The sequence below is a fragment of the Ambystoma mexicanum genome, chromosome 10 (genome assembly GCF_040938575.1).
Source record: "Ambystoma mexicanum isolate Mex_15411 chromosome 10, UKY_AmexF1_1, whole genome shotgun sequence".
In the NCBI taxonomy this organism is placed as follows: domain Eukaryota; kingdom Metazoa; phylum Chordata; class Amphibia; order Caudata; family Ambystomatidae; genus Ambystoma; species Ambystoma mexicanum.
Window position 1 is genome coordinate 299,489,522 of NC_090932.1, and position 27,292 is coordinate 299,516,813.

At 45.2% G+C, this 27,292-nt stretch overlaps 1 long non-coding RNA gene across 1 annotated transcript in view; it reads right to left on the reverse strand.

The window, feature by feature from the left end:
* LOC138491378 (uncharacterized) overlaps positions 1–27,292 on the reverse strand; it is a 265,842-nt gene that overhangs the window by 150,557 nt on the left and 87,993 nt on the right. The window lies entirely within an intron of this gene.

The following is a 27,292-nucleotide window of genomic DNA, read 5'->3' on the forward strand; positions in this document are numbered from 1 at the left end:
GCTGCTGATATTGACGACCCCTTGTCGTGATTCAGAAGTCGCCTCTTCAAAGGTGGAGAAACCAATCTGTTGTCCGCGGTATGATGTCTCCCGGCCATGGGGAAGTTCATGTTCCTCGAGTTAGAAAAGGTCCAAGTCCATTGCGTTACCGCCGTCGTGCAACTGTTTGGAAAGTTCCAAGTTAGGCTCGGGAAACAAAAAACTGGGTCAAGAGGGCACCCCGAAGATGAAAACTTGCCACTTATTGTTAGGGCTAAGCTTGTGAAGGTGGTCATTAAATACTAAATCAAACAAGATGATATGCCATGATTTTGGGTTCAACTTCTAATCGCATTAGCAATCCACCAGTCTTTTGGGGCGGGAACTGCATTTGGAAAGATTAGGTACAAGATTGCACACACTTTTCACAGCTGTCTACACTGAATATGCTCATAAAGAATTGGGATTAGTTAATTGAAGCACTCTTTCATAACACCAGCTATCATGCGAGGGCCATTAACTCTTCCTGAGGTCTGCCTTTTGGTTGGCTGACGGCCCAGAATACCCTCATCAGCCACATGTTGGAAGGCAACAGTCTTCATTTTGGCCTGTAAATGTATGCCATGTGTGGTACCTGGGTATACGTTATTCTAGAGTCTTGATTCTGGAATGTGCATCTGCAAATGCCAATTGAGGCCACCCTGCTCTACATCAATGTTTATCATCCAATACAGAGTTGGGCATTCTTCTCCTTCAAGATTTTATTGTTGCCAGCCTGTGCTGTACTAGAAGAACATTAGCTTGTGTAATTACTAAAGATCTTTTTCATTGCCAGGCGACGGGTGAAGCTTGTGGCTGCATTATATGCACCATACACTAAAGTTTGAGGGGGGGGGGGGTATGTAATTGGATTACACAACAAGAACAGAAATCTACCATTCAAAAAATGTTAATCAAGGCTGATATGAGGAAGCACGTAGTGAGAAAAAAAGATGATTTAGCACTGTGTAGAAGGGCATCAATTAAATACTTACCAATAGCACCCTACTAAGGAGAAGTGGATTACCTGGCACTGGGTAATGATAAAAGACCGTAATTTGAGTCATCGTAGGCTTTGAGCCTCATCATTGCTTATAGTTAGTGATAGATGGGCAGATTTTGAATTATCTTGTGTTATCCCTGTAAAACAGGAACATTGGAAACAATTGTGCACTTTGTATTCTTCTACTCCTGTATTATCTAGTGAGACAGTTTCATTTGCAACCACGGTTAAAAGAAAGAGGATTTTGGCAACGCAGACCTGTATGCGATTTCTTTTATTAACGTGTGAAACTAGCTTGCAGGCATGTGAGCACTGAGCAGTGGTGCTGCACCCAGTGATTTAGAGATAGGCCACTGGGTTAGTAGAGGCAGCTGGGATGGGTAAGGGAAGCAGGGGAGCTTTGGAGGGGGAGAAATAGGTAGGAGTGAAGCAATTAGTGATTAATGACATGTTCTTTTAAGAGTAAGGTGATCTGATGGAGGGGCGGTTTAATCTGCATTAGTAACTTGTTCCAGAGATAGGGCATATAGCAGGAAAAGACCTGTTTCATAGTTGTTTTCCCTTTTCATTGTGGCAAATCTGGCACTATTGGGCACAGCCAAGATTAGAATGACTCCTTACAGTGACAAAAATGGCGTTTTAGGGCATAGCAACATGTAAATGATATCTTACAGTGGCACACGTGGCATTATTGGGCACAGCTACCTGAGTATATTAAAGTTGTAAATCTGCATTTGGCACAGTGAAGCTGACAATATCTTCTTCCAGTGGTAGTACTGGTCTTGTCAGGCACAGCCAACATGTGTGTTCTAATAGGAGCAATGCTAGCATTATTGGATATAGCAAACAGGAGTGTGTTTTTACAGGGGCACCATTGCACTCATTGTATTAGACAACATGAAAGTGCATTTTTACATTGGCAGAATACTGGCATACATTGTGGGCACAGCATCATGAAGTGTGTTTTACAGTGACAATGCTGGCATAAATTGTGTGCACATGCATCATGAAAAAGCATTGGAAAATGCTCGTCTACTGTTGGTTCCCTCTATCGAATTTATGCAGTGTTATTCCACAGAATCAATTGTAAATTGCGTGGCTTTTACCCAATTGTTCCCAAAAAGGTGCACTGAAAAATGAACAATTATAACTCATAATTGTCAGGGTGACAACCCCTTCCATCCTACCCCAGCTCCTCTGAGCCACCTGCCTATGTTCAGCTACTCACACTCATATTAATAAAACATGTTTAGGCCCCTTTAGTGGAAAGAAAAAATCACCTGTGGCTACTTCTAAGGTGATGGATGAAGGATTGTCACTCTCTTCCTGCTATCTTTACTCCTATGTAAGGTGGTTTTGAACCAGAAACAACTCCAGTCAGTAACCAATAGAGCAGGACGACACTCTCTCTGGCAGGGGATTGGTGGCTTCCAAGCCTGATGTTATGATCTAATAGGAACATCTGCCTAGTTGTGTGACCTCTTTTTTTTTTTGCAGCAACCTCATGGGGCCTTGCTCCTCGTACAGTAACTGGGTGGCAGAAACTAAGCATGCTGGAACTCACAAGATGGTGGATGGAATCATCCTTGTCCCAGAGCTTCCATCCTGCATTACCACAGCCCATTAACTGCCAATCCAAGAACAAAGAGACTCGGGCTGCAACTTACTTCCCTACCAATTCAATCTTAATAACATGATAAATCTCCTTAGAAATGGAGAAGGACATTGTAAAAGATATTTCTGTGGTTGCAGATTATTAAAAATCATGCATATATAATCGTTAAAGGTTTTTAAAGTAGAAATATGCTCACAATTCTTGTTCCGGTCCCACATCTTTAACTTGTTGAGGAATTACTATTTCAATTGGTGGAAGTCCATATACAATAGTGGGCTCCTTCCAATGGTCTTAAATATCTTTTCATTCCGATCTCTGAACTCTTGGAGAGCATGGTCAACTGGGTTATTCATATTATTCCCCAGCAATGTGAGCAATGGGTGAATAGGCTCTTTCATTGCCTTTATATATAGGATACCACGTTTTACTATTAACAATCCCGTTAGTGATGTCAACCCGAGTTCTAGTCTAATGGCCTCTACTGGGATACATTGCAGTAATCTTGGAATCTCCTCCAGATGGTCCCCTCCAAAACATTTAGCCAGGTATACTTATGGTCATACCTCGCCTCCAATCCATAGAGGATAGTTGCTTCCAAACTCTGTTCATGAGCCAATGTAATGCCTTGTAAGCTGTATCCTGCCATTCTTTCAGCAAACCTTTTAATCATTACCATTAATGTTGTAGCCATTTTACATTTGCTATCAATTTGTTCCTTATGATTTTTCCCAGCATTAATTACTTGCCCCAAGTATATATAGGAGGGAACATGTTCAATAGTACCATTTGGGAAAAGCCAATGGGCGATCTTGTCTCTTTTTACCAGAGTACATGTACTTCGTTTGATCACAATTTAGTTCAAGCCTACTCCTGTGCATAGCTAATTAATCCACAAGCACTTTTCTTCAAACCCATGAAAGTGCGATCTAAGAGTATCACGTCGTCCACATACGGTAACCGTGGTATGTGGGCCTGTACTATTTTCAGCGGTACGCTATTGATTTTTCCCAAGCATCCATGGAAATCAGCCAAGTAGAGATTGAATAGCATGGGTGCAAGCACACATTTTTGTTTCAGCCCTTTATTTGTCTATATTTTCTCGGCTCAATTACCCATGCTGCTCAATTCCTCTTGGACACTTGTTGTCTCGTGCAGCTGCATTAAAAGAATGAGCAAACCTCCAGGTATATTCCAAGTCTTCAGTTTTTCCTAGAGTTGCCTCCCATCGACAGAATCAAAGGCAGCCTTAAAATCTACATACAGAGCATGTAATAGAGGTTTATTGCATGTTTGCCCCGAATGTCTTGGAGTATTGAGCGTCAGTATATTATGGGTTGTAGCCGACCCTGCCGAAAAAACGGTATGAAAAACACTAACTAGAATGGTTTCATCTGCCCATTTTGTAATTCTTTTAACAATCAAGAAAGACGCAAATACTTTTTGTAATTAGTGGGGTCGGCTCTCACATTTATTTTGTACATTGGGATCAGTACAGCATTCCTCCATGACACAGGTATGTCCACTTCCTTGCAAACTTTAATGTACAAGTGTGCAAGAATGGCTGCCCAAATAACAGGTTAACTCAACAATACTATGTTGGCCAAACCATTTGGTCCGGGGCCCTCAATTACTTTTCATTTTCGTGAAGCTAATGTCATGCTCTCTTCATCAAATGTAATACCAGTGACTCCAGTAGTGCTCCTTAGGGGTTCTTCACACCTATTTCCAACCCTGCCATATATCACTTCAATAGTCTTAATCCAAACTTCTTTGCGAATAGGATTCGTGATCAGAGCAGCCTTTTACCCTTAATACGGTCCAAAACGTTTTAGGGTCTCCCAGTTTTAGCACTGCCTACATTGCCAGCCATTGGTCATTTGTAATGGAGAAATGGTGGCTCTTAGCCCAATTGTTATATGTACTCTTTGCTTTTCTAACCAATGCTATCCTCTAAAAATTTAAACCTGTGGCGGGTCAGAAGAAACGTGTGGACACTGTGATGACATTTCCAGAAAGGTTTATTAAATAATAAGAAAAAGGCCCATCTCTCCCTATCGCTATGGGATATTCCCAGCCTATATAAATAACTAAGGTGCTCGTAGGACAACAACAAATGTCCAAACAAACTAGTCCGCTGTCCCAGAACTAATGCTAAGTGGCCTTACCACTATTCAAACTAACTAAGGTCAGGAGAATGACTTCCTTCTCCTGATCAGGCAGTGTTCTGCTGTTACTTGTTTCTCTTAATAAACTATTTTGAGATCATCACTAGTCACCTTCTGTATCAAGGCTTGTAACTTCTTTACAATGGGCCTCATTACGAGTCCGGCGTTAACCGAGGCGGTAAAACCGCCTTGTTAACGCTGGACTCATATTACCATTCCGCCTCCGTGATTCCCGGAATTACCGGGGCATTACAACCCCGGTTTTCCGGGAATCACGGAGGCGGAATGGTGTAAATCCCCATTCGCATTGAGTCCTATGGGATCCGATGGAAATGGGGATCATGGAAACACCGGCAGCATCTCGTAATGCTGCCGGTGTTTCCTCATCCGCCTGCATGCGGGAGGTGTTAAACTCGCCAGGTCAGACCTGGCGGGAACATCCCCTCCCGCCTGCAGGGGTCGGACTCAGGCGGTCCGGAAACAACGGTGGCGGCGGGTTTAACGCCACCGTTATTTCCGGACCGCCTGGGTCGTAATGAGGCCCAATGTCTTTGGTTTTCCCTTATCTTTAGGGGTTGCTCTGCAGGTGTGTTTTCGTGGGCTCTGTTTAATCCCTTGATCTAGGCTGCTTGGGTTTGTATATTCTTCTGGCCTATGCTTTCCTGTTTGGGGTGCCCTTTTTGGGTGACTACGGTTCCCTCCTTTTAGCCTTGGCGTATCTTGGTTATCTTTTATCTTTTCCACTTTCCTTGTCTGGGTTTCATACTCTCATTCCTCTAATACACTCCATTGGGTCACTTTTGAATGTTGGAATATTCTCCACTCTTCCCAGGATAGTCGTATTTGCTTTTTAGTAATCTCTTTCTCATGTTTAATTATCATGTTCATCTCAGTATTCCTACAGTTCAAGTTCATTAACATTGCATTTCGAATTTCATCAATTTCACTGGGACAAGTTTCTCTGATTACATAACGAGTACTGTTCAGCCTCCCGGTCCTCCTGATCTCCCCATTAACTCTTTTATCACAGGGGAATGCTTCTAGGGCATGCACTTGCTTGGGACCTTCTCTCTCACCTGGTTCTCCGTCAGTTGGTTCTCGCCGAAATCTGTCTCTCGCTCTCTGTTTGTTCAGCGTTCTAGTATCCCTTCGGGTAATAGGTACAGTGGCTGATACCTTCGCGAGTTGGTGTCGGCGTGGTTAGCTTGGCAGCCTGCCCACCAATACGTCTCTGTGGTCACGCCACCAATGGACGTTCGGGCTCCTGTACTTTCGGTCTGGCATTGATTCTGCAGGCTGACTCGCGTCTGCGACTCTCGTTCAGGGCACTTCTGAAGTTTGTGGTCTCCGCAGCTCTCGTTAGCTCTGCCTCGCACCTGTGTTATACTCTCAGGAGGCCTCCCTGTTATGCTCACCTGGTCTCTGCGGGGGTGTTGGGGCACAGTTGGAGCCCTCCCTGGACTTGGCTCCCCTGGATCAGCCTCTTTCCCCAGCTGCGGTAGTGTGGGCCGTTCTAGCTGCTGGCACTGCCCCTGAGAGAAGATGAGAGGCATTGAGAATGCTGCAGATGGATGGTGATTCCCCTCGAACCCTTAATTCCAGAATGAGGTGAGCATGCCTTTACCCATATAGTCTCACCTGTTTTCTTGTGAGGATGAGCTCTGCGTCCTGCTTCTCTTCAGCAGGAGCGCCGTTGATGGACCTAGTTGCTTCACTGGTCCGTGTGTGTGGCGGCCCAGGCCGGCTGTGACCAAACCACTTTGAAGGTAAGTGTTCGTAACAATGATTATTGTCCGTATCCTTTTGCAATGTCTTTGCTCAATGATTATTGTCCGTATCCTTTTGCAATGTCTTTGCTCAATGATTATTGTCCGTAACCCTTTTGCAATGTCCTTTTTCTCCCCAATAGGTGTGAAGATGGCCACGCAGAGTCGCAGTGTTGGAAGCGAGTCCGAATGGTGCCAGAGGGGGTTGCGCAGTCCCCACTTAGATGGTAAGTCAGGTTTCAAAGTTGTACGCAAGGTTTAAATGTTGCGCAACCAAGCGTAAGGTATTTAGACAGTTTCTAACCTGTGTGCTCCTTATCTCTTGCAGGGATGGCCTGGCGGCGCCAGATGGGAAGCAACGATCCGAAGACCTGCCAGCGATTGCTGGATGGATAGATCCGTGAAGATGCTGGGCAAGAAGAAGGCTCTTGCGTAGCTGGATGCTCGGAACAGGTGAGGATGCGCTCCGGCTCCGATGACAAGAAATCAGGTAAGATGCGATGCACTGCTGGCAATGGTATTGCAGAAACAGGTAAGACGCACGTCCGGCAATGGAGTTGCTGGAGCCAGGTAAGCTGCGCGTCGAGCGATGGTATTGCTGGAGGCAGGTAAGATGCGCGATGAAGATGCAGTGTTGGAATCAGGTAAGCTGCTCTTCAAGCAATGGTGTGGCTGGAGTCAGGGATATGCGTGCTGAAGAAGTAGTTCAGGAACCTGATGAGTCGCGTGCTGAGATGATGAGCTGGAAACAGGTAAGGATGCTTTGACGGTGGTAAGCGTTACGCTGCAGAAAGCAGATTAACGCGAATCGCTTGCATGTGGGTGGGGCTGTCTTAAATAGCCTGGCCCCCAGCCACTCCCCTTAGCCCCGCCTTGTGGCTCCACCTTGCTCCTCCCACAGACTTCTCCACGTGCCCTCCAATGTCTTTTAATAGCCATGCCCGGCCTGGATGCACGTGCCCTAGACACAAAGTTTTCACAGCACACTTTCTTATGAGCCTGGCACCTAAAAGGCGCAGGACTGGGTCCATTTGGACCCTTTGGGTGATAAAGGTATTGGCCCTTGGCTAGTGGCCATGACACTCCCCTGCTGGTGTATGTGTCTCTCTCCCTCTTGCCTTGGCGTGTCCTTTCTCTTAAACCTCCTTGTCGCGGTGAATTGGAGGTTTTTCCTTGAAGAGACCGATTCTGTTTCTTGATCATTATGGTATATGTTAACTTTGTCTTCAGCCAATTTCTTGATATATTTCTGTTAGGCATCTCAGATAGTCCCATGTATGCCATCATGGGGAGCAGCTGAGGGAGACCCTTAGAGGAACAGGAGTCCTTGTCCCCAAAGGGGGAGTCTCTCCCAGTGAGGCCCCACTTCCCCAGACCCCTAGGAAGGGTCTTGCAGAGCAGGCTCACCTCCCTAGCCTCAAAGGGGGAGGCTCCCCCTTGGGGAGAAGGGAAGAATTCCCTTGTTTTCTCACAAACCAAAATACTTTTTGTTGATATATCTTATTTCTTGTCTTAATGTTCTCTTGGCATTCCGCACTTCCCTGTCATACACCCCAGCGTGTGTTTGTGCTTCTTTTATAGTATACGTGCCACATGTCAAGGTTAGGGAAGATCTTAGTAGCCTAAAATACTGCACTATTTCATTTGGTCTCATATCCTTCAACTGCAGTAACATATATACCTTATCAGGAAGGAATGGGAGTGACTGAATTACTACAATGCAAGGAAAATAAATTGGCAGCCAATAAGGGTTTTGTTATACAACTTTAAAAAAAGCATTTTTATTATTATTTTAGATGTAATGGATTTGTGCATCTACATTAATGGGCTCTACTGTGAGAAACTCCTTTTCAAATGCATGTATACACTTGTTTTGAAAACATTACACATTTCTAATTACAATGTTGGGAAAATGTACATTATTTGCTGGCACAGAGGCCATGTCTGGGATATGGCAAGGAAAAAGAATGTATGCCGCATTGTTTTAGCACCTAAATGAGCGTATTCAATTCACAACCATAAAAGGTGTCATCACTTCTCATCTATTCTACACTGCTCATTTAGTGAGTGTAGAAATAAGTAGGACATTGGGTAACTTTACGACCAAAATATACAAAACACCCACCGATCGGAATAGGGGATAGCATGCTATATGCCCCAAGTTTCCATCTAACAAACCCAATACTCACAAGTGACAAGAATTGCCCCAGACTCAATATAGTTTGACTTTGAATCAGGAAAATGATTACATTTGAGCAACGTGGTTATGAAAATAAAATTGCAAAAAGTGAACGTTAGATCAAGGCATGATGTTCTCACTCTTCTCACCAAAAAAGGCCCTACGCCGGCTCCAGAAATGGTGCATGTCATTGTGTATTCAAACCAAGGAAAAGAGATTAAAAACATAATCTTGAAACACTGTATCAGGATAAAACGCTACATCAACTATTTTCATGGCCATCCATGCAAACCTACAGACGAGCGTGGTGCGTGATTACGGAGTGAACGCTGAAAGGTTTTGCAGCTATACAAACACTCCCGAGTACACCCAAAAAGGGTACATATCCCTGATTGAACTATGATAATTGAAACAATTTCATCTATATCACCCGCACACTGCTTAAAAAATGCCTTTCGCAGGCATTTTGCAACTTGTGACTCTAAGAATGTGGCATGTGCAATCCACTCCCTTTGTGGGAAGTACTATGCTGTGTGACACTCTAGCAGCATCAGAGTGGACGATAAACATAGATTTCAAGGGGTTTTGGGAATCCACAGGTCATTGATTTGTATCGGGGTTGCCTCGTAGAACTCACCAAATTACAAAAGTAGTCAAAAAGGAGTGTACACCGGTGAAAGATGTAACACAATTTTATTCAGGGCCCCAGACACAGCTGGGACAGCAAATTCAAAAAGATCGCGGAACAGAACTGCATAAAAAGGAGCTGTCAAAGAAACGCCCCTACACTAAAATCTTGTATAGAAAACAAAATAATTAGCATGTGCAATCGTGTGACATGAATAAATCTCCCCACACAAGTTTTATTGGACCTTGCACTTTGAACCCATATAGAAAAGCATAGATTGCAAGCAACGATTGGGTTTGTGGAACTTCACACACTGACTTCAATTATGCCCTGTGACATCACAATCCACCTCCAATTCCCACAGCACAAAATTAAGTCATTTAAACATTTGAGACAACCAGAACTTTAATAATCTGCCCTTGTTGCCTCATTCTGCCCACTATGTCACCAACAAAGCCTTGAACCATGGAACTACTGCTGCACAAATGTTGCATATCAGGGACACTCTAACCCTTTTCCCAGGGAAACATTCTATGGGGAAATTTGAAACTGCCATGGTTCTTGCCAGCTTCATTAGAAAATCACATTTCATAAATGATTTTTAATTATAAAATAGTCATGTATTCATTACTTGCTGGCGGAACCTGTGAGCTCTAATCTGTTGACCTCGAAAAATAACAACCACTATGTTCTTCCTGCTGCGTTAACCTGGGATCGCAAACTCTGCACTAACTCACCAGCTACAGCATCCTTTGCCGCAAACAAAATGCTTGCACACGTTTTAAACAGAAGCAAGTTATTAGGGCCTATTTACTGCGTTTCATTCTACCACTACGCATGATTATACTTATCTGTGCCCCAGCATTTATGGATTAGTTTTATTTAGCCTTTAATTCCACATATATCAGAAAGAGCCCCTTTCCCTTTTAAAGTGCTACTCTCGCGGCTGATAAGTGTGTTCCATCATACCGTGCTGAACTTGCATTTTAATGAAATTATTCCCCCCTTTTGTTAATTTATTAATAACTAAATCTTTTTGGGCTTCGTGTTCCTTTTGAGCAACTTCATCTTTATGTATCCTTATTTTCTCCAACTGTGTCATGTCTCCTCCAGTCTCCTCCCAGCCATTCAGGTCTTCCCCAACCCATACATACCCTGCCCCATCCTTAAAACACTGTATCCAGAATTCCTTGTACTAATCGATATCAGCAGGCTGTGTAAAAACCCATCTATCAGGATCCTCCCCCTAACTTTACCCCACATTCCCCCATTATTTCCTTCCTACTCTACATTTCAAAATTACTTTTGTCAACAGTCAGGGGTAACATCAAATGTCCTTTTTGTTTGTTAAAATATACTTTGTAAATGGTCTTAAAAACTCAGAAGGAGATGAGAATTAGTACTAACGCTGGGACAGTCACCCGAAACAATCTGGAAAACCAGGTGCGCACCCATTCCAATACTCTGTCCAGCCAGTCTTTTGCTTGCACTCCATTAACCTCACTTGTCATTTTTCCCTGGAGTGTCCATATTGGTTGTATAGCTGCACTTAAGAGTTCCATTGGAGGCATCACCGTCAGGTATTGCTGTGCAGCTGCTTGACCCGAACTGGTACAGACACCTCCTTTGATGGCTGTTAGGAGGTCTAGAACAAACCTACTTTAGAGGGCCATCTAGAGCAAAGCCCCCATCTCTTCCTTGATTACATTTAACCCTTTTGCAGTTGAATTAGCCAGTTGCAATAGCTCATAATGGGTTAGCTGCATCCATTTAGAATTAGCTGCAGCCTGTACACCAAAAAGGTGGAAGCCGTGGAAAACAGTCTGTACTCATCTGAGATAGCTGCCAAGTTCTCCGCGCTTTTCCTGCTTTCTCCTTCTCACTGTCCGCTGCTGCTCATTTTGCTGTGCCATTTTTCCCTGCAGTGCAATCTTCATGGCACTGCTATTTTGCAGCACCACAAGTGCAGCGCAGTGCAAAATGACAAGTGCGCAGATTCAATTACAGTCAGGTGGAAGTTGGACATAAGCTTTGGATCCGCAAGCCCACCAAACATCCATCTCTGCGGCTGTTCCCTGTGTCAGCGCTGCAATCTGCATGACCTTGGCGCATCCCGAATTAATATCCAGTAGAATGGACCCATTCAACCTGAAACACAAAGGGAATTGTGTAAAGCTCTTTATGTCAACTGGTTGATGTTTTTCATGTAACAACAATAAGGCATGAACATACATTCCCCAATTTGCTTAGCCATCTGACATGAACTTTGGCTACCACGTTTTGTTCAAAACCCACCAGTCCTTCAGCACACCACTGCATTATTCCCCCCTCCCATTTGCCCCATACCAAACTGCTCCTTCTATTTTCATCAATGGCCTTATATGACACCAGGGGACACTCTGCCCTTCTTTGGTTGTGCATTGCAATCTTTTATGGTCTCTTATTTGTAATTCCCCTCTTTAGGGTCTTCAGTGGCATACTCCATTACCTTATTTTTTGTTTCCTGATTTTGAAGCATTTGCGTAAATTTTAAAAGGTTTTTTTAAAAAAAAAGTGCTTTATTGGTTTTACTCAACAAATGACGTATATGAAGTCAACAATCCTTTATCGTCACAGTGTTTCTTAACATCAACATTTAACTTTTCAACATTCCCCAACAAATCCCCCTCTTACTCCCCCACCAAAGCCTTCTTACTGTGTACCATATTCGTAGTTGGTCCGGTGTGTTAACTCCCATTTTTATTGAATCTGTGTTAAGCAATTATCTGTGATCTGGCAGAACATGGAAACATTCAAGGCTATCCATTGCATTAGGTCCGGCCCAGGTTCTTGTTTTTGCTCCCTCAATGCCTTCTCCCATACACCCGTTTCAGCTGTAGTCCATTTTCTGAAATCCTCCCACCACCTGTTCACACTTGGAGCGATTTTGGCTTTCCACGTCATGGCGATGCTTCTCTTAGCTAGCACATATTTGAGGTCTTTCATCTTCCCCATTGCTTTTTGTTTTGTTCCTCTTTTGAACTGCCCCAACATGCATGCTTCCGGCGTCTGTATGACCAGGACAATACCACCAGTCGCCACTTTCGTGGCTATATTATTCCAGAATTCCTGTATAGCCTCGCATTCCCAGAACATATGTGTCATACCCACATTTTTTGCATTACATTTGGGGCACTTCTGAGGACTCGCTCCTTTGAATTTGGTTATTACCTCGGGTGTGAGGTATGCCCTTTGGGTAATGTAGAATTGGAGCATCTGTAGCCTAGCATTTCTCAAGACCTTTTTGTGGTATGCTATGGTTTTACCCCACACCTTATCTTCAAAGACCTTTGCCAACTCTCTCTCCCAACCAGATCTGCTGTTCATCTTCTTCTTTGAGGTACTCCCAATTGGGATCTCGTACAGCCTGGAAATAACATGTCCACCCTCTGAGACATTTAGCATAGTTGCCATATCATCACTGATTATCAAAGCCCCGTCTATCACTGGCCACATTTTTTAAATTGTTTTAGTATGGTCATGTGCATCAGGAATTGTCCGTTGTGTATGACCATGGATGTCTGTATTTCCAAGAAAGCTACCTGTCTATCCCCTTTCAACAGATCACCTATTGTCGCTATCCCACAAGGCTCCCAATGTGTCTCGACTCCAGCCTGCAGTCCACATCTATCAGCCATTACTGCTGCCATTGGCGTCTGTGTTGAGATCGGGTCCCCGATCCCCATAACCTTACAGGTCCTGTGCCAGACTTTGATGCTCAGGGTCACCAGGAGTGAATACTACTTGGGCTCCCTCCCCAGTGCCCGCACCAGGTCCCTCAAATGAAGCTTCTCCATCACTGGCTTCAGAAGGGCAGTATCAAGTGTAGATTCATCTACCATCCAACTAACCACACATTTTAACTGGCAAGCCAGGTAATATAATTCAAAGTTGGGTACCCTCAACCCTCCTATCTCACAGGGTCTCTGTAATGTGTTCAGTGCCACCCTGTGCCTGCCTCCCTGCCACAGAAAGCTCCTGCATTCTGCGTCCAACTCTCGGAAGAACTTCCTAGGTATGTCGTAGGGCACATTCTCGAAGCAGTGCATCAGTCTAGGCACTGCCACCATTTCAAGGAGCGCAGCTCTACCCTTCATTGAGAGAGGTAGCTTGCTCCAGAAGTGCATCGTTTTGATCAGCCCATCTTTAGCCCGAATGGTGTTCTGTTCGTGCTCCTGCTTGGGATCGTGGTATATCTCAAGGACAAGGTATTTGAAATGAGACACACTCCATGGCAGGGGAAGTAAGGGCAGATCTGTATTTCTCACCTTTGCCATCTGGGCTAGGGGAAATAAGGAGGATTTGGCCTTGTTTATCCTTATCCCTGAGAGCGTACTAAAGTTATCCAAGACCTCCAGAATATATTGGAGGTTTACCTCTGGGTCTCACAGGTATATCAGCGTATCATCTGCATACATTGATACAATGTGTACCACTCCATTTATGTTTATTCCAATATCGTTGTATTCCTGTTTCAGGTATGCTGCTATTGGTTCGACCGCTATGATGTACAACATTGGGGACAATGGCCATCCCTGCCTTGTACCCTACTGGAGCACCCACCTTTCAGAATAGGTTTTTCCTGTCCATTGGTTCCGTATATATCAGTCTCACCCACTTCCTGTAGTTAGGGCCAAACACCATCTTTCCCATTATGGCATACAACCAGTCCCAGTGGACCGAATCAAATGCCTTAGTCGCATCCAAGGAAGCTACTGCATAGTCCTCCTGTCTGTCCCTAGTACTATATATTACGTGATGCAGCCTTCTTAAGTTCCAGGATATGTTCCTGGTGGGGACGTATCCTGTCTGGTACGGGTGTATTATCTTATGGATCACCTTTCGCAGTCTGCCCGCTAGCACTGCAGTAAGGATCTTGCTGTCCTGGTTTAATAATGACAGGGGGCGGTAGGATCCACAATCCGTGGTGCTTTTATGTGGCTTTAACAGTGGGATTATTAGGGCCTCTCTCATGCTCTCTGGAAGGAGCCCAGCCTCATAGGCCTTGTTAAATACTTTGGCTAGAACCAGCGCCAGGATGCTCGCATAATCTTTGTAATATTCCCCTGGCAAGCCATCTGCGCCTGGGGATTTGCCGGTGGGGAGGGATCTTATTGTGGCTAAAACTTCATCCGCGGTGATGGGTTCCTCAAGCCCCTCTCTTTGTTCTTCATCTAAAATTGCTATGCTTATTAACTCCAATACATCTAAGAGTGCCTCTTCATTGCCCCTATGTGTGTCTGTATACAACTGTTTGTAGTATTCTTGAAATACCAAATTAACTCCTGCTTGCGTGTGTTCCACTCTGTCTTCTGTTGTTTGTATAGAGTATATAGGTACCCTCTTGTTGTTGTTCTTATATAGCCATGCAAGCATTCGGCCAGGTTTATGCCCCAGCGCATGGGCCCTTTCTAAGTACTTAGTGTAACTGAACTTGCTTAGCCTGTCCCAGTGTGTGAGGCAAGCCTGCCGAAGGCCTATCGCCTCTTCCAATTGTTCCCCACCTCTGCCTTTGCTTCTCTCCAATTCAGCTATTTTCCCTTCTGTCTTTTCCAGATCCGATATGATGGATTTCCTGACTCCCCCTGCGGTGGCTATCATTTCGCCCCGTATGATCACTTTCTATGCTTCCCAGACCGTCCCCATCTGTTTAACACTTCCTTCATTGACCTCCATGAACTCAGTCATGTGTTTACTCACGTGTTCTCGGAAAGCAGTGTCTAACAGTGCTTCACTCCTGAGCCTCCAGTTGGGGATGGGAGGTCTTGGAGCCGCAATCACCCACTTGAGCAAGAGTGGTGCGTGATCTGAGAGTACTCGGGGTAAGTATGTGTCCTCGACAAATTCAGTGGAGTGCTCAATGGATATAAACAGGTAATCCAGCCTGGTGTATACTCCTTGTGGGGCCGAGTAGCATTAATACTATCTCTGTGCCAGGTCCTCCATATATCGACCACTTGGAATTGTGATAGGAGTGTATTCAGGATATTGGCTGGAGGGGGCGGCCTTTTACATTTCTTGTCAGACCTATCGTAGGGTGTATGGCGCAATTAAAGTCGCCTTCCCATATCACAACTCCTTCCCTATACGGGCTCAGTCTCTCAGTCTCGGGTACAGTGACTTGAAAAAGATTGTGGCACCATGGTTAGGCACATAGGTATTCACTATATTCACAGTCCTGCTTTCCAGCAGACCCTGTATTATCACCATTCAGCCCTCGTTGTCTATTTTGGTGAGCAATACTTTGAAAGAAATAGAGGGAGCTATCCATGTTAGTACACCTATGGCATATCTAATTAGAGCCCACTACCACCCCTCCCGCCCATTTTCCAGCAAGTTTCGACATATTTAGATCAGTTAAATGTGTCTGTTGTAACATAGCTATAGCCACTTTCAGTCTCCTTAACTATGTGATTACTCTCTGCCTTTTGGGGTAATTATTTAGGCCCCTCACATTCCAGGTCATTACCCTTAGGTCCTCCGCCATTGCAAACGTAACTAACGTAACTGTTCGAGTTCTGGAAAAACCATGTCCCGGACCTGAGAATGGTCTTTCAGTATATACATTTCGCTGCTGTTTCCATCAGGCTTCACCTCCCTCCCCTTAGTCCCCCCAACTTCTCCTGCCACACATAACATGTGTAACTTAAACTGTCCTGCTATGCCAAGCATGCTTAGACTTCACACTGCCTCCGCTCCTCAAACTCCCGCCAGCTGGCAGAGCTCCAGGTGCCCAACAGTTGGGTTCTTACACGTACCCACAAATGGAGGTGTGGGGAAGCATCCGGTCCGTCCCAGAGGAGTCCTTTAACAAGCATTTCAAAACTGGTACGTGGTGCTCCTGTAGTGAACCATGCTTTCGTGTTGCTGCCGTGTTGTCCCTTCGAGGTGCGGCAACTTCCTGAATGTGTTGTTATGACTCTGGTGCCGCTATCTGAACACTGTCCACCCAGTCCTGAGCTTCCATCGGCGATTCAAAGAACAGGGCCTTTCCGTTGTACAATATCTTAAGTCTGGCTGGATAGATCAGCATGTATTTGATCCCAGCTTTATGCCGTCTTTCTTTTGCCTTGATGAAGTGTGCCCGTCTTTTCTGCATTTGGAACGTGTAGCTGGGAAGAATGCCAACCTAGATGAGGTCCGCTGTAACATACCACCATTTCTGGAGAACGCAAGTATTTTCTCCCTGTCCCTATAATTGAGGACTTTTGGGAGGATTGGCCATGGTGGCACACCTGGTGGAGGTCTCCTCAGCAGGAAGCGGTGCACTCTCTCGATGGTAAAGCCCTGAGTTCAATTCTCTGCTCCCAGTTCCTGTAGAAGTAGGTTGTCTATGTAGTTGGTGGGGTCTGAGCCCTCCGTCCCCTCAGTCAAGCCGACGATCCTGATGTTGTTGCGTCTCACTCTTCCCTCGGCATCTTCAGCTCTATCCTCTAATAGTTTGACTTTCTGCTGTAGCACGTTCACCTCAGCCGCCATCTGCACCCTCTCAGTGGTGTTCTTTTTAACCTGTGTTTCCAGCTTACTTGTACGTCCAGCCAGGCCTCGCACCTCTTGCCTCAGTAGTCCAACATCTACTCTAACTTCCTCTATTTTAGCTTCCAGGGTCGGCTGTAGTGCTGCAATGGCACTTAATATTTGTTGGTTCCCCTGGTTAGCTGTATCTTGTAGGCCAGCCGTTTCTCCAGTGGCCCCATTAATCTCCTTGGCATCCCCTAGTCCTTCTTGGCACTTGGCGTTGGACTCCATGGTAGTTTGCTTGCCTTTATTTTTATTGTGTCTGCCAGCCATCCCTATAGCTGCCATTGATACAGGAGTCTTCTTCGCTCTGCTGCTTTTGGCTTATACCCTCTGGTTTCCAGCTAATCTGCGTACTCCTCGCTTGGTTGGGTGCTTGTTTGTGTGTAGCTTCCTTCTTGCCCACACTCACCAGCTGTACCCTTTGTTTGTGATTCTTCTTCCCCTCTTCAGGCTTATTGCCAGCTCTGTATATCGGTTAAGCATTGAGCCTCCGGTCTCCCATCAGTGGCACTTGGCTTGGCCAGTCTTGTTTGGCTTTGTGGAAGGTCAGATTATCAGACTCTGCTGGCGGCCTTTTGCATTTCGTATCGATGTGGTAGCCCACTCTGTCCTACTTGTCACCAGTGGATCTTGTCTTGCTTCCCTCCTAGTGAACCCATTCATTTTATGGAGCTACGTTCTTGTGTCGGCTATGTGCTGCCCTGGGAAGCCGGGGGGAAGTATCCGCGTACACCCTTAGTATGCTTGCTGGAGGTTTGTGCTGATGCGATGTGTGGCTACTCTGGGCACAGATCAATTACTCCTTGCCAAGTACCAAACCACAACCCTATTACCACTCCTGTGCCACCACCTTAGGAACTCCCTCTTGGAGTCACTTTCCCTCCGCCGGTAGCTTGCTGTGGCACTTCGCAATATTCTCCATAGTCTGTGTGGTTGCTGTAGTTGTGTGACTGGGGGCTTGTTGTCAACGGCAGCCATCCACAGGTTCACAGTCAGGTCCCCAAATTGTGTTTTGTCCACCTCCCTTCAGGCTTGTTGTTGGTTATACAGTTAGTGGTCAAGCATTGAGCCTGTGCTCACCCCTCTGTGGTACTCAGCCTGTATAGTCTCAGTAGTTTCCCTATGAGGGCATTCGGTTTAACTGTCTCTGCCGGGCCCTTCCTGTTCCCAGCGAATCTTTTCTTTCCACCCTTTAAGTGCACACTCTCTTTTGGTGCCGAGCGCAGTTCCTGTGCTAGTGGTATCGCTGCCCTGGTAAGGCAGGGAGGAGTGTATATGTCTGTCCTCAGTATACCCGCAGGGTTATTGTGCAAGTGTGATGTACAGTTGGCATGGGCTCAGTATAATGCCGCTTGCCAAGTGCTGTACCTCGACACTATTTGCCCTGTTGGGCCGCAATCATGGTACCACACACTTGGTATCCCCTTTCCTCCACCATTTACTAGCTATGGTACCCCTGAGTGGTGAATGGAGCCCGTTCTATTGCTGTTCAGTGTAGCCAGGGGCTTGTTGATAGTGGCATCAGATTTGCAGGGCCACAGTCAGGCTCACAACTTTGTATGTTTAGAATGGGCCAGGGATCCTCCCAGTGCTTATGTGTATACGTTATTCCCTAGTTCTATTGTGCTGCTGGGGATGTCTCAAAAATCACGCCCGTTTTCTGGCCACTTATACATATGGGTTGTGCAGATCGGGGCATTGCGCAATCTTCTCGTGTCCTGCTTATCCACTGTTCTACTGCGGCACTGGGAGTGCAGCAGTGCCCGCCGCTGGCCTCACTCCGGTCACTGGAATGGGGGCTCTATCTGCGCTGTGTCTACCACTCTGAAGGGCCCGGTGGATGGGGGTGGCTCCCTCTCCCTACCGCAGCCAGTGTTTCAGTGCTCTTGCACCGTGTCCTCTTCTTGTCGTTCCTCCAACCCTCGTACTGACAGCTTTTCCGCTCTTGTCTGCTTGAGATCTTTCGTCACGCACAGTCTGGGCTAATTTTCTTCTCCCCACGCCTTCTTGGGCAGCCGCTTCCCTAGGATCTTGTCAGTCAGCCTGGGCACAGGATGCAGGGTCTTGGTGTCACTGTCCACAGATGAGGGGCTCCTCCTCCCGCCGACACCATCAGCGCATCTTCCTCACCAGGGCAGCCGTAATGGGACAGTGTTACCCAGTAGCCGGTCCTCTACTGGAGCGTTTCGCACTACTCAAATGCTGGCTACGAAGTCTCATGGTCACCTCCGTCATACGCCGCCATGTCCGGCATTTTCTCCCGACCTGGTCCGTCTGCAACATTCCGGAGCTTCTATCCCACCTGCGGTTCACTTTTGTGCTCTGTTGTTGCCTCCGCCTGACTGCGGAAGGGTTCTCACAATTCTATTTATCATTTTTTATTTGAATTGTGCAGCGAACACACGGATAAATGAAAGGATCTGCAGGAGCTGTCGACGGACACGTCCACTTCACATAGCTGCTAGCCATGCATCGCAAATTTACATAGTTGTATTCATGTACATTTTTCCCTTCATCCATCCAGTGGACTGCTACTTTTTTCCCCTGGAATAAACTTTGAGTCTACAGAGAGACAGGTGCATTAGCCATCCCGCCTCGGCATAGGACACTGCCTGGGGCAGGAGATCATGTAGCATGTGCCATTTACTCTCTCTCTCTCTTTCCACACGCATCATTTCATCATACCAGATATTGCATATCAATGAATTATGCTCTTTCTCTGTGCCATGGTAGAAGAATTGCCCATTCATCACATTTTGCTTTCCCATTTTTCTTTTTGCATTCAATTGTTTTTCACTTTTTTCTTTAAAAAACATAGAAAACAAAAGCATTAACACTATACTAAAACATGTTAACATGATTACGCTCCAGAAACCTGAAAATATCTTTTTCTTCATCACCCATTTTGCATTGTATCCTTCTTCAGTTCCCTCTTTCGCAGGCTTTATATAAATTCTATGGGCCGTTAGAAAATGAGAAGAAAACTCTGTAATACTTCCGATTATGTTGTGCTTTGGCAGACTGTACTTTTGTCTCTGCGAACGTCTGTGATGTGGACCCATCCACGTCGTCCTTGGATTTTTACAGCTGTTGGTGTTGAATAGATGACAACGTGTAGGCCTGTGAAGCGGTCCTCCCTCCACTTCCTCACATGGTTGCGCACAAAGACGTGGTTACCCTGAAAAAGAAGTGTTGCTGATGGGAAATGTTTGTTTGGATCACTTGATAGTCCAAATTGGTTTTTAGGCCTCCTCTGCAAGGAGATATAGTTTAGATACAGATCAAATCTCCCACCCAAACCCCAGAATAGCAGAGGTAGAGTGAGCATCAGAGACTGTACGCGATGGCGGAATTGGTACATGCACTTTCCACCCTGTAACAATCACATGGGGAGTGAAGTGATGATCTCCCCCAGGCGTATTTATTAGCGCAAACAAAGCAAGAGGCAAGCAGTGCTCCCATGATTTTTCACGCGTCTGCATAAGCTTAGCCAATTGCATTTTCAGCAGTCCATTCATCTTCTCTACCAAATCGTTGGCTTGAGGATGGTAAACTGTACATAGGTTATGCTTTATCCCCAAGAGAGTTGTAATTTCCTTTATTAAATCATTGGCAAAATGTTGCCCAATATCAGAACGAATTTCATCTGAAATCCCCTACCTCAGGAACACCTCCCTCACCAGAATTTTAGCCGCAGAGCAGGCATCATTGTGGGCACAGGAACTTGCCTCAAGCCAACTTGTAATCGATATGCAAGTGCCGGAAGGGGCCTTGCGGTCCCGGCAATGTTCCCTGTACAACTATCAATGTGTGACCCGGTAGAAACTTCTGACAGATCATACAGTCACTTACATATTCAGAAACACACTCATACAGATTTGGCAGAAACCAGTCTTCACTTATCCCTGTAGCCACATGCTCTTTCTATATGTGGGAAGGATATCGAAGCTGTTCCAATGCCAACTGTAACAATTTCCTTGGCATCACAATCTTTCCTGTGCTATCATGTTACCAAACCAAATCATTTTGGCACAGAGAGCATCCTCTCTTTTTCCACAGCTCTTTTTCAGCATCTAATGCTCCTCCCTGCAACTCAATCATCTGCAATATTGGGATTGCATTGACACTGTCTGGCAATGCATCTTTCCCTTTGCTCACTTGTAGTACTGCTATTAGGGGTAGTGTTCCTCCTCGTCAGGCTACAGCACATGTGATCCCTCTGGCATATGTTCTGCTTTTTTTGCTGCTTTGTCTGCCATTTTGTTTCCTAGTGAGATAAAATATTGCCCTGTTGTATGGGCCTTGCACTTTATTAATGCTAGTTCTACTGGGAGTGTTAACATTTCTATTAGTTTACTCAGTAATGCTGCATGCTGAATGGGAGTGCCATCACTTCTTTTGAACCCTCTCTTTTCCTACCTTGCTAGTCCTGGGTGCACTGTAGAGGTAACATAGGCTGAATCAGAGAAGATATTCACTGCTTGGCCTTCTGACATGCTTAGTGCTTCAATCAAGGCCACTAGCTTTGCTGCTTGCGCAGAGTAATAGTTTGGCAGCCGTGTCTGTGACTACACTATCAACGCCTCCCTTTTTTGTACTCCTCATCTATATCCCACCACTGCGCACCCTGAGTGCCTTTGTCCTGTGGTTTGATCAATGCTGAAACTCCCGTCAATGATAATCATGCCCCCCCTTCGATCATTTCTTCCTTAACTAGGGGGTTACCTTCACTCCTGTCGATGCATGCTACACAGTCATGCACATAATCTCCTTCTTCTACTTTTTCTGCAATTAACTCTGCTGGGTTTATTGTTCTGCACGTCAAAACTTCTAATGTTGGGTTGGTTACTATTTTCTTGTGCCATGAAGACCCCTGAGCTGTTGATTTTGTTTTCTCAAGTATGGCAAACAAAGCATGTTCCACGTACAAAACTACTGGACACCCCATAGTTATTGTGGAAGCCTTTTCAATAGCGAATGCATCAGCAGCAAGTAAAGTGCCTGCTCACATGGGAAATTTTCCTGCATCCAGTGACCCACTGTAATATGCAAGTGGCTTGTGTCCCTGTCCCTTTTTCTGTGTCAGTACTGCTGTCACTGTTGTGTTGGACAGGCTGGGGCGTTGCTCCCACCTTGAATCAACAGACAAGAGGGAGCGAAGTTGAATAGTTCAGCCCAAGCTGGGGTGATCCCACTAGGGGTTTCTCAGAACCAGGCCTCCTCAACTTGAGGATCTCTTTTAGGCAATACGCCCCTCTGTCTTAAGAAACCCAGACAGAGGAGTTGATTCCTCAAAAGAGTGTGGATGTCTGTAAGAAAAAATGCGAGATATTAGATATCAGGATGATATAACCTCTTCAATAGGATGCCCTAAAAGAGTGGCTCTACCTGGTAGGGTTGGACAGAACAACAGTAGGGTAGTGCCTTTTTAGAAGAGCTGCAACTAAAAGAGAAAGGAAGATGAAAAGAGAAAGGAAGATGGGTAAAGTCGTCTATCTAATAAGTCAGAAAGATAGTAATCAACACTGAATCAGCTTACCCAATGTAGAAGAGTAAAAGGACTTAAAGAAACAACGGAGGTACAAAATAAAAAAAAGGAAGGGTTAGTAAGGGTAGTACTTCCCAGATGGCACGAGGGACGCCAAATAGAGTCGGGGTGGTGCACGAATCAGGGTAGCGTCCAGGAGTGCACGTTGGTTCCAAGAGTGTCTTTATCAAACAGCACAATCCAAATAAAGTATAGTATAGTTCCAAAGAAGTAGGTATCCAAACGGAGCTGCAGCAGGGTTGGGTCGTATAATTACCACAGAAGAGGGTGTCAAGGCAGGAGAGAAGAATTGGTTGGAGCGGAAGACAGTAGTTAAATGGAAGGGGAGCTGTATACTGATTTAGATGTAGCGAAGTGGAATGGTTTCCCAGGTAGCAAGAACTTGTCCCCAAGAGCGGAGGAGGGAGCCAACTGCCAGAGGGAACAGGAGGAAACAAGATCAGAGCGTCCCGAGACACGCAGGTAATGAAAAGTGAGCGAAAGCTCGAATGAGTCAAAGACGCAAGTCCGGTTAGCCAAAACACAGAAGGAGCAGGCTGTAGCAAGTTGAGTAGGCAAGCAAAGTCCAAAATAAAATGAATCAGTCCAAAACGAAGCAGGAAAGAAGAACGCTAATTAGAAGTGGCGTCTTCTGGGAAGCGAACGCTTATGTATGTTTGTTAAGGGGCGGAGTCTGCCTCGCTGCGTCCCGATCAGCTGACTGGGTACATGACGCGTTTGAATCCTGACCCGGGAAACGCTATGTCTCCACGGCAACTGCCAACGCTGCAGGAATGAAGCGACAAGTCGCCCATGCCTGCAGGGAGAAGACAGAGACGTAACACATTACTTTTCCATCTGAGTGTGAAAACAGGTGAAACTTCTCTTTGTAATTGTGGGTTGCTAATACTGATGAGTGTGCTAACTCGTGTTTTAGCTCCTCAAATCATTCACCCATCTCAGCTGTCCATTTTATATGTGTTTTGTTTTTCTGTGCTTCCTTTAGTGCTTTAACAATGGCTTGATCTATGTGGAGTAATCAAAGATCCATGCTCTACAATAGTTGTACAGAAATTGCTGCATTCTCGTTCACTGTTTTTGGTCGTGGAGTCTTGTGTATGGCCTCTACTCTTTCTGGCATTATTTTTCTCCTGTCTGCTGCCACAATCTGACCCAAGTGCACAACCTCTTTTTGACAGTATTGTAACTTCTCTCTATCCACTTTGTATTGTTTGTCTGCTAGTAAAGTCAGTAGTGTCACTAAGTCCCCTCTACACTCCTTTTTTGTCTTGCTGCACACCAATAAATCATCAACGTACTGTATTACTCTGCTAGCAACCTGTAAATTGCTTAAATCCATTTGTATCACTCTGTTGAAGATGCTAGGCCCTTCACAGTACCCATGAGGCATTATAGCATGTTCTTACGGAGTCCCATGATACATAAAGGCAATGAGATACCTGAAGTCTGGGTGTGGTGCGATGAAGAAAAAGGCGTTCTTTAAGTCAAACACTGTGAAGTAGTGTGCCTCCATAGGAACGCTGCAGAAAATCATCGCAGGGTTGGGAACCAATAAATATTCTGCCTGAATAATGTCATTCAGAGGGCGTAAATCCTGTGTAAAATGCCATGCACCTCCCTTTGCCGTCTTAATCGGATAGATAGCGGTTTTGCAAGGTGTTGAGCTCACCTGTATTATGCCTTGCTGCCATAAGTCATGCAGTCTCTCATATCTGCCCTCATCTGCTTCTCGTGACAGTAGATACTGCTTTACTCATGGAAACAGTACCACCCCTGCCCTACATCATGGGGTCCTGTTGTCCACAGATTCTTGGGCACTTTTTCCGAATTATCCTGCAAATATTGTGCTTTCTGTTTCGTTATCTGGGTCTTCTGGGGCACTGCCCTTTCTGTTATGTGTACTGGACAAGGTAGGCTCAGTTGAACACAACCTCTCCTCTTCATTGTCTTTCGTTGCAAACAACTCTGTGTCAATTACTCCTCTTAATGTCAGAGTGGGATCAATACATAATATTGAGCGCCATTCCATGTTGTTCTCATCAGTGGCAACTAGTAAAATCCTGTCTTTTTGTACCACTACTTCCTCCAAGTACAGTAGAGTGTGTGCCTGAACTAACTGAGGAGGGACAGTGAGGACTGAACAAAAATGTGTTGGACAGTTGGAACACCTTCCCTCCCACCTTTGTCACTTCAGTGTATTGGGATATGGTGTTCTGTCCCAGTATTGTTTCCCCTTCGGGTATCTGTGTCTGCGCGGGTGCCTGAAGTACCATCACTGTACCTTAAGTTCCTGTAATTTCCCCATTTTGTACCTGCACTTGTCCCTGGATAGTATTACCCCGAGTCGCATTTCATAAATTATTGTTTATTATAAAATGGTCATGTATTCATTACTTGTGGGCGGAACCTGTAAGTTCTAATCTGTTGACCTTGATAAATAACAACCACTGTGTTCTTCCCGAAGCGCTGGCCTGGGATGGCAAACTCTGCACTAATTCACTAGCTATAGCGACCTTTGCCGCGAACAAAATGCTTGCACACGTTTTAAACAGAAGCAAGCTTTTAGGGCCTATTTACTGTGTTTCATTCTGGCACTACGCACGATTCTGCTTACCTGTGCCCCAGCGTTTATGGATTAGTTTTATAAAGCCTTTAACTCCAAGTATATCAGGAAGAGCCCCCTCCTCTTTCACAGTGCTACTCTCGCAGCTAATAAGTGCGTTTCATCAACCGCGCTGAACATGCATTTTAATTACTGATTCATCCCCTCTCTCAGGTGTCTCTGGCCTTCATTGGACATTCACTCAACTCTAATGCCCAGGGTTCCATGCATCACACATGCTTTCATCTCATGCTCTCTTCACTCGCACAAGACGCACACATTCAGGACAAACACATCTACCTCTCTTATAATAGCAACAGGAAGAAGGGTGCTGGTTCTAGGCACCTGCGGCCGGCAACGCAAGCACAAGGACTTAAATCTCATAGGAGCAGAATTTACCTGGTGAAGAATACTCCTGCAGGTCACACTCAAAGATGGCCAAAGGAAAGTATTAGGAAAGCAGGGGGCATACCAAGGGTCTAGGGTATGAAAAGGGTCAATCTAGGGTCAAGCATGCTCAAAGGCTCTCGTATACAGACAGGCAGCAAACCTCTGCTTCCACTTTTACACTGAAATAAAAGACGCACAATTCCTCTCGTAACATAGACATTCGACCACCTATGTGATTGCCCTACATACATGTCTGCATGCTGGAATTACCTTATAATTCCTTTTGTAGGTTAGGCCCCTTCTTTTGCCGATAAAGGTACTCCAAGAGCCCAAAAAATGCAATGCATAGGATACAAGAAAATCCCAAATTATGTATTGCAACATCTGCTTAAGCAGGGAATTATCCACAGACATTCAACGTGTAATGGTGTGAGTAAAGGCTTATATTATTATACAGAAAGCAAAAGCAACAACTTTAAACAATGCATCTTCGTGATTGGCTAGTGTACAAAAATGACATAAATGGTTATACTCATTATACATTTTCATTGGCCTATTGTAAACATGTGGTACAACATCAGATGTACATTTTACCTCATTTCTAATTAGGTCATTTTGTTTCATACAACTGTTGGGTTTAGCAATGTTTGTTTACATGATTGTGTAATCTTCCAAAGAAGCAATAACAGGAACACATTGCCACGGTTTGATGTGGGACAAGCATTGGCAAAGCCAACAGTTTTACCTTTTGTGTAAGCATAGGATAGGCATTTGCCAGCCACTGCTATAAAGGTATTACCTGGCTAGCAGATGGCAACAGCTGAAAAATGATGTGACTACTTGGGCAGATGATAGCAGTGTCTGCAATAAGTCATATAATACCTGTGCACAACCCAAAACTGTTGGATTTGGCAATGCTTGGTTTTGACAGGACATCTGTACAAGGAACACATGTGAGGACATATATGTTGCTTGGAAATGAAGTGGCTGAAGGCAAACGTGGTTAAAATATGTTTATCACATTAGGAGTGCATTTACTGCTTCAATTAAGCCATTTTACTATATGAAGACTGCTTAGAAATATCATGGTATGCCCTCTGCAGTACAAAGTGTTATGTTACTACTTGATAGAGGTATCTCAAAGAGATACCAGACAGATTTGTTTTGGGGAGATGGGGCAGGTAGCGGGTGGGGATGGTCTTGGGGATTGTCATGGCCCTGGGCATTTAACAGGTGGATAAATAGTGAAACACCCACAAGCTGTGTGTCAGTCCTCACATACATCACCCATCAATCCGTACTGTAATATAATATAATAGTGTTGGCTTATAGGTGGCCCTTAAGCACCACCCAATAGCCAAAAATAAAAAGATGGCCTTATATTTCCGTCTATTTGGTAGTCAGGTTTCAGTATATAATGCTGCAGTTCGATCACTATACACATTAAACTGTGCACCATTGATTGGTAGTGAAATATCCTTCGTAAGCAATTGAACAAATGTGTTTGGTGGTAGATATGCTGCCGAACTATGTAGGGTTCTATGCAAACACGCTGTGGACCGAAAGTGTAATAAAAAAGATATTGGGCCTCATTACACAGTAGGCGGTAACCATGGCGCTATTAGCGCCATGGTTGCCGCCAGTATTTTACCGTGTCCGCCTTGGTGGATGGCGGAATTACCGCCCTACTCCAAGGTGAGCGGGGCGGTAATTCCCCATTCACCAAGGCACTTCCCCATTCCCATTTTTGCCCCCACAGGGCATAATTGGAATGGGGAAGGCGCTAATTACCGTACCGCAAATTGCAGTACCATAATT